Here is a 12,097-nt window from a genome sequence, read left to right on the forward strand (position 1 = left end):
AGTAAGAAAGTAAGTTCTTTTTCGAAAAACTTGCGAAAAATGCAAAGAGGTAGGGAAGGAAAGACATGTACCCAGCAGAAGGATCTTCTGGACTAAATTGGATTATATTAGAAAAACACCACCACCACCACCATTAGGGTTTGAATCACCTGATTGTCCGAAAAAGTAAGATTCCGTGCTTCGGAGGGCACGTTAAGCCGTTGGTCCCGGCGATTAGCCGTAAAAAACACCTCCACCAACCCGCAGTGGAGCAGCGTGGTGGAGTATGCTCCATACCCCCTCCGGTTGATTGAGAGGAGGCCTGTGCCCAGCAGTGGGATGTATATAGGCTGTTTATGTATGTATGTATTAGAAAAACCTGTCTTTTTTATTTAGCTACATAAGATTCCAAAAATAGAATCTCTAACAATCGCTTTGATCAAGCGCGCAACGTGTTAAGGCTGAGCAGAAGAAGCGGCACAAGAAACTTTTTTACTCTGAATCCTGTGATTTTTCTCGGCCGTTTACATTATGCGGTAAGCGGTTAAGTACACCGAAGATTGAGGGTAACCGCAACATGATGTACGCAATATATTACCCTGATAAGGGCAAGGGGTTCACTAAATTTTGCAAACCAAACAGGATGATTTACTGTGGAAACAAGAAACAATTTATTTACACCTGTACGTCTCACAAACTTATTTAGAATACAAATACTGCATAATACACAATACACTTTATTTAAAAAAGAAAACTAAACATTTACATTATTTTTGTCTTATCCATATTTTTATTCTTTTTACTGTAGTAACAAGATAATAAGGTAACAAAGTGTTTAGTGTGTGTGAATGTGTTTGTGTGTGTGTTCGCTGGTGCACAGGGTGCGAGCCAGCTCCAACAGCGTCCTGATGATGATACAATACAATACAAATACACTTTATTGCACCAAAATAAAAAGAAATAATCACAAAAAGTCTCTTAACTAAGTACATGGCAAATGGCGGCCTTATCGCTTAAAGCGATTTCTTCCAGACAACCATAAGGTGAGGAAAAATGTAAAAAAAATGGAAAAATGTACAACTTACCAATAAATACATGCAAATAAATATATAACATACTTACAAATATAATATATACCTAACCTATATACTTAACCTAACATACGAGTATAGTATATACCTACTTATATAAATAGTACACACAAAATAGTAGATGATTGCATCCAGACTAGACTGCCCTTTTCTTCGGCATTGCTGTGAGAGACATCTCTCTGTGCCAGTGCCAGAACCCTAGGGGGTTCTAAATATTAATTAATTTTTGATTTTAATAAGTTTCATTTTAATAAATATGATTTTAATTTTAAGTAAATTTCGTTTTGATTTTAATAATTTTTAACTTAAAATTTTTGATTGTAATAACTATTAATTTTAAAGTGACATAATTACATCTTACAATATGGGTACCTACCCGAAATAAATGCATTTTTTTTGTTAAGGACTACAATAACATAATATACTACAGTACATACTACTATATTACTCCAGTAAGTATATCACAATATATTATATATACTACAGTATATTATGTTACTGTAGTACTTAACACGTTGCGAGTGTCAACGAAGCTTCAAACAAAGCGTGAACCCTCTCTGCTGCGCTGCTTGTATGTAAAGACGGCACGGCGGTATCTACTGACGGCAAATGCTAATTCTGGAAGATTTCTAAATACTTAATAATACAATGAGAAAAATAGGAAAAAAATAGAAAACTCGAATAGGTGTGGGTACATTGTTTTAAGTTTACGCGGTTAATATCGGGAGTCTCATATCCCTGGTAAGAACCCGTTATTATGTGTTTTAATTAGGTGTGGGTACTTGCTTCATCTTGCGATAGATACTTCTGACTACCTTAACAGTAAGAAAACCGAATGCTGAGGAGGATGATTTAGCTCATGATTCTGAGTTAATATCAAGTGGAATTTTCCGACGATAAATTCATGTTTTTCTTTTAAATTAAGTACATATTTACAATTTCGTACGTCTTTTGCGATGAATAATTTAATTTACAATTAACTCAGAAACTCATGAGCTGAATCACACCCTACAATATTAAAATATAATAGAATAGAAATCGTTTATTAAAAAAGGACGCCACATACAAAGACAAGACAATAACATCACAGTTTTTTTTTTACAAAACATTTACAAAAAGCATAGGAGGATGTTCATTAGAATGATCATAAGGTGGTGGTGGGCGTCCTGAGATAAAAGGGCGTCACTCAGCACAAGTCGCGGCGTGAACCACGACGGTGGTATTATGTGGACCCTGTTGGGTGAGGCACGAAAGTCGTGTTTCATAAATATGCGCTACGGTGTCACTAAAACCCTCTCTAATAAGAGAATATTATATCAATTAGTTCGTTATATTAACATATTTAACGCTGTAATAATGATAGTACTTTTCAAAGGGGTATTATAACACGCCACGGTCACGCCGTCAACTTAAACTCATCAAGATGTTTGGTAAGCCGATCCCTTGGGAGGAGCAAGTCAAATATCTCGGCGTAGTCCTGGATAGACGTCTTACTTTCAAGGCCCATATCAAACGTGTGCGCGATCGCGCCGCGTTTGTAATGGGCCGTCTTCATTGCCTCCTTAACAAGCGTAGTAAATTGTCCCTTAGGAATAAGGTGAAAAAACAAGTCACGTCAAAAAAAAAATATTATAATGATAATATATAATATAAGTAGGTAATATAAACGTTTTCTCGGAATACTCAGTCAGCTAGTCTGAGCTGGCATCGAGTGAGCGAGTAATCCCCATAGAGCGAGCTTAGCAACGCGTCGCGTCGCTCTTGCAAATAGTCATGCAATATAATACCTACTTTAAACGGCTTCCGTAGTCCAGTAGTTGAGCGTTGGGCTCACGATCCGGAAGTCCCGGGTTCGAATCCCGGTCAAAAATCCCTTTGTTACCCCTAGTTTGGTTAGGCCATTACAGGCCGATCACCTGATTGTCGCGGCGCAAATTATATTGAGCGCTTTGACCAATAGACGTTTGACGTCCAAGCGCTCGATATAATTCGCGCCGCGTGCGACGCGGTTGTTATGCAGACCCGGCTGCCCAATACAGGTTAGGTCATATGTACCTATTTACCTTATCATTTAGGAAGTTTCGTCTTGGCTGGATGACTGAAGCTAATTAACGATAAAACCTCATTGTTCTCTGCGTTGTTGTTGATTGTGTTTCTACTGTGTATGTCAGAAAAGGACCTCTAATCTTTATCTCTGCTAGGTGAAATAAAGAGAGAGCCAGGGAGAAAATAAAGAAACACTTGTTAATTTAGGACACTACAAACACGAATCACATATACATTACAATAACATCATATCACATGACAAATAACACACATATGAAATTATTTCTGTCAGAGAATTAGCCTGGCGATTCAGAGGGGTAATGCTGCCAGCCTGTTGGGCGCCTTGCCTCGATGTGACGCATTGGAGGAGGTGTTTTATTTATAAGATGTGTTTGTTTTGTTTTTAATTGTTTGAATAAATAAACTTACTTACTATATAGATAGTACTAATGGCTAAATAAAAAAGGCTAATAATAATAAGAATAAAAAACAACATTTATTCAAACAATGCACGCATACATAACAACAAACAAACAACAGAAATTACAACAGAACATTTGATAGAAAGCTAAACACATTTATTAATAGGTCTTTTATGAATTTTTCGTCTTCTAAGAAATAAAAGAAATTACGGTTTGCATGAACACACGTTTGTATAGCAATGTCGATGCCGCTAACGGCTATTGCTCTAAAGATACTGTTGCTACCACGCACTCTACTCTTTTAAGAAATAGACGTTTGTATTTTATTCTTCAGAAGTTCTAGTATAGAATCTGTAGTTACTAAAATAACATCTGGTGTAATCTCGTGAATATGAGTGGTGCGAACAGTAATCCCTTCAGCTCGAGAGTAAGCTGTGGTAACTCACACATTATTTAGTTTAGTTCTTTGTTGGAGCCACAGTTTTATTGTGATATTTTTTCTCTGAAGAAATAAACTTAGGATTAAGAAATGAGAAAAGTCGGGTTGCGACTGAGTTGATGTCAAATGGAATTTCCTGTCGGGAAATTCATGAAAATTTCATACTTTTGCGACAGAAAATTCCCCTTCATATCAACTCAGAATCAAACAAAGTTTTTCGTTACGATGTCACTAACACCCTGTATACTTACGTACATAGTATTTATCCCCTTGAAAGTTCCATTAGTATTTCGAAGTCACACCTATCCCTACGGGTAGACAGCGCCGAAAGTCGTTAGGAAACTTACAACGACTTTTAATAACTTTAAAACATGGCCGGCGTACGCTTTTAGTCGGTTTTAACGACATGCAAGGAAGGTTAAGCAGCATTAAATAAGTATATTTGTTTTGTAATTTGGTTTACTTTTCAAAAAACTTGGGAGCAATAAAAAAATAGAACACACTCGGCTGCTTGTCTTCCAGGGCAAGCCGAAATTGTGCCCTCTCTTTCGTGATGGATTATACATCCTATTATCAGCCTGTACATGCTGATCACCTGGTGGTCCGAAAGAAAAATGATTCGGAAGACACGTTAAGCTGTTGCATTGGTCCCGGTTGATAGAAAGAATTAAAAAAAAAAGGAAAGAAGGAGAGAGAGAGAGTGAGAAAAACCACAGTAATAAATATGAAACAAAACACGCCATATCACCCCTGACACCAGGGTTGCTGAGGTTGGTAATCCACCTCACAACCCACACGATAGAAGAAGACCGAGTACATTTACGACAACAGACCAGTGCCCTGTGAGCTCGAAACTTGGTTCTGGGCGTCGTCTGATATGATTATATTTGAAAGAATTCATTGACCCTAGTGGGTCGATGGCGGCAAGCCCTGAATGAGGGGTAACCGTGGACCAGGGGGTACGACCCCGCCAGTGTGATCGATACCGATACTGATCGGGGTTCTGAACTAAGAACTTCGAATATATCAAAAGGTTTTGGATTACTTGTGGCTCTACATCACAGGGTTGGTATGTTATGGACTAAGGACGTATGTTTATGCATGTATGTATGCTTAATTCAAAGTTTTGTATCCATTCGCAACTTTGTACTGGAACATACAAACCAACTTCGTAACAACGGGTAAATAAACGGCTTTAGGAAGTCGTAAAATATATTTATTACAATTTACTCTTGGTATTTTAAAGAGTTTTACATTCATATTTTAAAGAGTTTTTTTTTAATCAATTGGGATATACTATATACATAAAATAAATATGCGAAAAGACGGCCTTATTGTTAAAAGCGATCTCTTCCAGACAACCTTCGGCAGAGGATATACAGGGTGTTAGTGACATCGTTACGAATACTGAAGGGGATGATTCAGAAGATACTTTTGCATCGAAAAATTCCACTTGACATCCACTCAGAATCATGGTCTGAGTCATCCCTCAAAGTATTCGTTAGATGTCACTAACACCCTGTATTATAAATGAAAAGGCTGTAGAGTAATGCAAATATATGGATGGATATTAATTACATAATCTTATTTACAGAATCTTTTTACGATGCGATGTTTTTTTTATTCTATGCCACCTATTTATTTACAGAAGGTACATACAGCATTACAGTGTAACCTAATATGCTGCATGACGAGAAAAAAAAGTAATATAAGTACATAAAAAAAATAAGAAAAAGAAAAATACTGAAAAATAAGATGATAATGGTGATGTTTCTTACAAATAGTGGACTATCTTAGGTTAGTTGGAAGGAGTTCATATAAGAAGCATAGGCGTACATGTGTTAATTTCCTTTGTATTTTAAAGAAATAAAAAGTAAAACAAATGACAATGTACATGAAATAATTACAAAAAATAAATTAAAAAAAGTAAACTGATACAACAAAAACAATAGGAAAAAAGTAAAAGCAATATTGCAATGATGATGGCCATTTTAACCCCCCTGTTGGCCGGACCTTGTTGGCTTTTAGTTATAAGATTTTTATTTTTCTGTATTATGGGGCTTTAATGCAATAAATCATTTTTATTTTATTTATTTTTGTCTTTTTAGGTTAGGTTAACGCTATGGAGATGACCTTTGTCAGGTGTCCGGTTTCTGAACAAACCTTTTACCATACCCTTTTTGTTTACAGAAATATAATTAAAACGTAATACGCATGCTCAGATAAACGTATAAAGTTTCACGTAAGGCTTAACGAAGCAACTTTTGCATCGAAATAATATTTTTCGTTCTAATTTCACATCTACATAAGTACATATTTAAACTCACGCCTATTTCCCTCCGGGGTAAGCAAAGAGTATGGAATTCCATTTGCTTCGATCTTGACACACTTCCCTTGCTTTCTCCACATTCATCAATAGTTTGATACTCGCACACCCGTTCAGAGTAGATCGTACTGAACTTTTTTCAAGGACATCTCCAATACACCGTTCGTTCTAATTTCACTTGAAAATGTATACTTTCTTTTATTTTTTGATTACTTAAATTATTTTAATGTTAGATTTTTCCGGGCTTCTACAGATACCTAGAAGAAAGGCTTTTATGGAAACATGGTTTTTTATTCATCTTTCTGTAATAAAATCTGGAAAATTAACATAAAGTGCACTTATATACTAACATTAAAAAGTAAATTTAAAAAAATTCTTATGATTGCCTACTTAGAGTGTGACAATTTATTAAATTTAAAAAAAAGACATATTTCTGAAGTGAATGAATGATGAGTGAATTACAAGTAGGTAGGTATAATAGGTGTATCTCTCAGCGACGGCATAAAATTGAGTTTTTGCTCAGGGCGCAATCAAGCGTAAACGGTTGTGAAAGTACTCTCGATTCGTGATTAAATTGCCGAAAGTGTCGCCGAATTTGGTCGCTGTTATCACAGCTCCGACAGCCGTGATCGTCTAGTGGTTAGGACCCTACGTTGTGGCCGTAGTAACCCAGGTTCGAATCCTGGTCACGGCAGTGATACACTGTCGCGGCGGAGCGCATCTTTTTGCTTACTTATTTGAAATTGTTGACCTGCCTTATATGACTCAAAAATGACATCCGAAGGTGATTTATATTTTATGTCATTATCATAAAAGTGTTTTTGTTAACTAAACGTCGCAAGCTAGTTTTAATCCATGTAAAAAATTGAGATCTTTACTCGGAATCAAAAAGAAAGAGGTTTTGATGAAGAAAATCAGAATGAGGCTTTGCAAAACAGCGCTTTCGTTTTCACTGTTAGGCTGCTAGAGGTCCGTGTTGCTCTATGCTATAAGGCGACTATACAGGGTGTTAGTGATATCGTAACGAATATTCAGAGGGATGATTCAGACCATGATTCTGAGTTAATAACCAAAGTTCGTGATTTTTTTAGATTTTGAAATGTTTTTCAATTCTATACTTTTGCGATGGGAAATTCCACTTGATATTAACTCAGAATCATGGTCTGAACCATCCCTCTCAGTATTCGTTACGATGTCACTCACTTACACCCCATCCAAGTACATACAGGTAGCCATACAAGTACGTATGGGCATTAGTGACACCGTAACGAATACTGAGGGGGATGATTCAGACCACGATTCTGAGTTGATATCAAATGGAATTTGCTGTCGGAAAATTCTTGAAAATTTTATTGTTTTTTTTATTATTTTCCGTTCCATCATTTGCGACGGAAAATTTCACTTGATATCAACTCAGAATCATGGTCTGAATCATCCTTCAAAGTTTTCGTTACGATATCACTAATACCCTGCAAAGACAATTTACGCACTTGCTTTGTTACAATGATAAGCTTTTGTTTATCGAAGCACGCATCAAATTAATTAACGCAGCAAGTAAAACACGATTAAGCCACCAATCTTTCAGAAAGCTTGTAATTATTTTACACCGCGGAATGGATATTAAACAATTTTATATATATTAAACACGTTTTTCCTCATAATTAAGCTCATAAAAGATAAACATTCTAATAAAATGAGTCTGCTTTTCTTTAACAATTTATTACAGAAAGAACGTTTTCTAATTTAATATTAAATATTAAGTTTTTTTGTGTTAAAATTCTATGTTGCCAGTTTTATTATGTTTTTTTTGTATTAAAATAATACCGTCTCAGTTTCACTTCCTGTTACTATAATTACTTCATTATTTAGTCTTTAATTATACGGGCGTTAGGCGTCACACACAGATGCGCGTGTACGATAACGTCAATGTGTAGTGTCTGTGTACAACGAGGTGTTTTGTATGAAGTGTCCGGGGTGTGGTAGTAGGTTTTTTTTATTTTTTTTTTTATTTAACCAAAAAAAATGTACATATAAATGGAATAATGCAGACATACCAATAAACCGTCTTGGGTTTGTCCTGGCATGCCATCGCTTCATTATATCTTGTTTTAGAAATTGGTTTACTTACTATTTTTAAACAGTGATGTGTTTTATTTCAACAGTTTTTCTTTAACTTTATTTCCATTGTTATTAATTATATGTGTGCGTCAAGCTAGCGGCCTCAAAAAAAAAATGGGCACGAAAAAATAATTTGACCATACCAAAAAATAGTACTCTTGTTGAAAAAAATAGTACCTGTTGTAAAAAAAATAGTACCATCACGGTTCTGGATTTATAGCCATGTTTTATTGCACTTGCTAGCTTGACGGTGAGCGAAATTTGGCGAGAGTTAACGACAAGGTCTTTCGCTTTGATTTAAACGCCAAAAAATAGTACCGAAATAGTACTCACCCCCTGCAAAATACCGAAAGTAGTACTTCAACGGTTCCAAAGTTATAAAGGCAGTTCTTTGATCCCGCTAGCTTGACGTTTTGAAAATACCTATTATCTGGGGAACGCTTGCATACTTCAGTTTGTAACTAATGTCAATAAACTCGTATGAAATAGTACTCCCTACCATCATAATTTGGACCTGATTCTCTTTGTAGAAATATGTCAAAAAGTCATTATAACCTATGTCATACATTTATCAAGACAAGTACAGTCGCGAACAAAATTATTACACATGCTCAAGAATGTTGTCAGATTTTAGTATTTTTCCCCATTTTTGGGTAAAAATTGGTGAAGTGCCAGGGTTGTCAGATGAAAGTAATATCATTGTTGAAACTCTTTGAGTTATTCTACAAATACTGCAAATTGTTTATTAACAAACACTTCGATCCGTAACAAATTCAACATGAAGGTATGAATTATAAAATAAAACAGCAGATTAAAAATGTATTATGATGTATTAAAATCACAGATTGTTTTCGATAAGAACTAGACCCATGCAGCCTTTTCTATTAAAATTAGTACATACGGGTGTATGCAATAGGAATTTTTTGTAATAGCAGCACTCTGAAGTGCACAGAAATGGTAGGGTAGACCTCTAAAATGGCAATACTTACTAATAAATTGTGAGGTTATGTAATTGTCTACGTGACTGTATCAACAACAAATGTATGGCATAGGTTATGATGATTTTTTAACATTTCTACAAAGAGAATCTGATCAAAATTATGATGGTAGGGAGTACTATTTCATACGAGTTTATTGACATTAGTTACATACTGAAGTATGCAAGCGTTCCCCAGATAATAGGTATTTTCAAAACGTCAAGCTAGCGGGATCAAAGAACTGCCTTTATAACTTTGGAACCGTTGAAGTATTACTTTCGGTATTTTGCAGGGGGTGAGTACTATTTCGGTACTATTTTTTGGCGTTTAAATCAAAGCGAAAGACCTTGTCGTTAACTCTCGCCAAATTTCGCTCACCGTCAAGCTAGCAAGTGCAATAAAACATGGCTATAAATCCAGAACCGTGATGGTACTAATTTTTTTACAACAGGTACTATTTTTTTCAATAAGAGTACTATTTTTTGGTATGGTCAAATTATTTTTTCGTGTCCATTTTTTTTTTGAGGCCGCTAGCTTGACGCACACAATTATATTAGTTTTAAGACAACACATATGTCGTGTACATATGTATGTGTGCATGTAGATATGTGTTTGGTTAGACCTACGAGATTCTGAGGTATGATTTGTATATTATTTGCTATAAGTTCCATCTCAATAATAATAGTGTAAGTAGGCCTCTGTTAACTTCCAGTTCCACGTACGACCATAAAGATAATTCATCATCATCTCCCGTTCATTATCCCGTTTCTCACAGGGTCCGCTTACCTAACCTGAAGATTTGACAGGACCTGTTTTTTACAGAAGCGACTGCCTGTCTGACCTTCCAATCCGCGAAGGGAAAACCAGCCCATTATAGCTTAGGTCACATAACTCCTAAAAAGCATTTCTCGGGAATAATGGTTTCCTCACTAATAATGGTATCTTTTTAATTAAAAATATGAATAAGTTTAGGTTTGACCACCATTTTCACCTGGGGCCTGTTTAATAAAACTTACAATTGTAAATTACAATGACAATTTGATGTACATTGCGGAGTGTGTGATCACGAATATTTTGCAGTTTCATATTAGCTACGTAATGAATACCAAATTGTCGTTGTAATTTACAATTGTATGTTTTATTAAACAGGCCCCAGATGGTAAGTGAATATGTAATCTGTTACACTCGTTTTAACAATGGAAATGTTGAACTTTTAACCGACTTGAAATAAAAAGGAGGTTCACGTCCAACAGCGCACCCAGGCTTGTTATCTTTAATTTTTAAACCAGGTAAGAGCCGTCAACGCTCCCTACTTGGCCGACAGTTATTGTAATTTGCGACAACTCTAAAAAAAAGTTGTGTGGCACTCGGGGACTGCCGCGGTAAAGCTGTTACATACGCGATACATTCATTCACTGAAAATTTTCGTGTTTTTTTAATTATTTTCCGTTCCTTACTTTTGCGACGCGAAAAATTCCACTTGATATCAACGCAGAATCATGGTTGTTGTTGTTTACTCTTTATTGCTTTAAAATTAAAAAAAAAATACATATAATTTATCAACAAGTTTTAAGTTTTTTTTATCCTCAGTATTCTAAAGTACCATTCTACTATGTGCCAATACAGGGCTTCTGGTGCTGTTCTATCTATACATATACTTACCACCAATGTAATGCCAAGCTTACACCCTGGTTTGTTTACAATTGCTCTAATCGGATTTGGTACCATGTTCGCTTGAGAAACATCAAATTGCTTAATTGAAAGGGGATGTAGTGACGAGCGCTTGTGAATATTTTTGATGCGATTATTTTTGACGGGACGACGGTCCTAAGGCTCAAACTCCTTTCTGAACACAAACCCTTTGTTATGTTTGTTTGTTTTGTTTATCATGCCTGGAAATCTGGGTCGGAGGGGGATAAGTTATTTACAGCAACACCATTTTTTTGATTCGGTATTTAAGGGAAAAAAAGTTACGCTAATTCTAAAACCATTACGAGATTTCGTCTTAATTAGCTTATTTTTTCTATTTTTAGCTCTCAAATCAGTCGGATGGTGTTTAGTTTAGAGACCCCCCACACTAGCGGTTTTCGAGCGTCATAGTCGTGCCAGCGTCTGCGCGACGTCTACACGACATCGACGCCGCGGCGACGCGACGCCAACACTGGCCGGCTGCCGAACGCCGAGCGTGCGCGGAGCTGGCGTCGCGTCACCGCGGCGCGGTCGACGTCGCTTCGCCGCGGTGTACTTATTTGACCTTCATGTGACCTCTAAAAGTAGTCTGTTCACCCAAATTGTCGTTGCCAAATGCGGTTTATAATAAATAAAACTTAATAGAAAGAAGAAACATTTATTACTTCCGGACACCACAGACACAGACAGACAGGTACATTACATTCAACACAGGACAGAAACCACACGGAAATCAATACACAGAAAAAAATAAAAATCCAAAACAAAAAGAAAAACAAACCAAAATAGTAAAAATAATAATAATAAAAGTAAGTATCCTAAATGCAACGCACTGACGATGACGGCCCGATCATCTGCGGTGACGTCCGGAATAAAGGTATAAACAGCAAAGGTATAAACATCATTCAGCCTACTTTAGGAAATATTTTACAAAAATTGTAATCAATCAACAACTGGATGGAAAGCAAAAATATTCAAATTGGTTTTTTGAAATAGCATAACGTTTCTAT

The 12,097-nt window shown here is 36.0% G+C and overlaps 1 non-coding gene across 1 annotated transcript; it reads left to right on the forward strand.

Annotated features, from left to right (window-relative positions):
• Nucleotides 1-6,925: 6,925 nt before the first annotated feature.
• On the forward strand, nucleotides 6,926-6,997 carry Trnah-gug (transfer RNA histidin (anticodon GUG)). Its single transcript has one exon. It is a non-coding gene; the product is annotated as a tRNA-His (tRNA).
• Nucleotides 6,998-12,097: the final 5,100 nt, after the last annotated feature.

Source organism: Pectinophora gossypiella, chromosome 2 (assembly GCF_024362695.1).
Source record: "Pectinophora gossypiella chromosome 2, ilPecGoss1.1, whole genome shotgun sequence".
Classification (NCBI taxonomy): domain Eukaryota; kingdom Metazoa; phylum Arthropoda; class Insecta; order Lepidoptera; family Gelechiidae; genus Pectinophora; species Pectinophora gossypiella.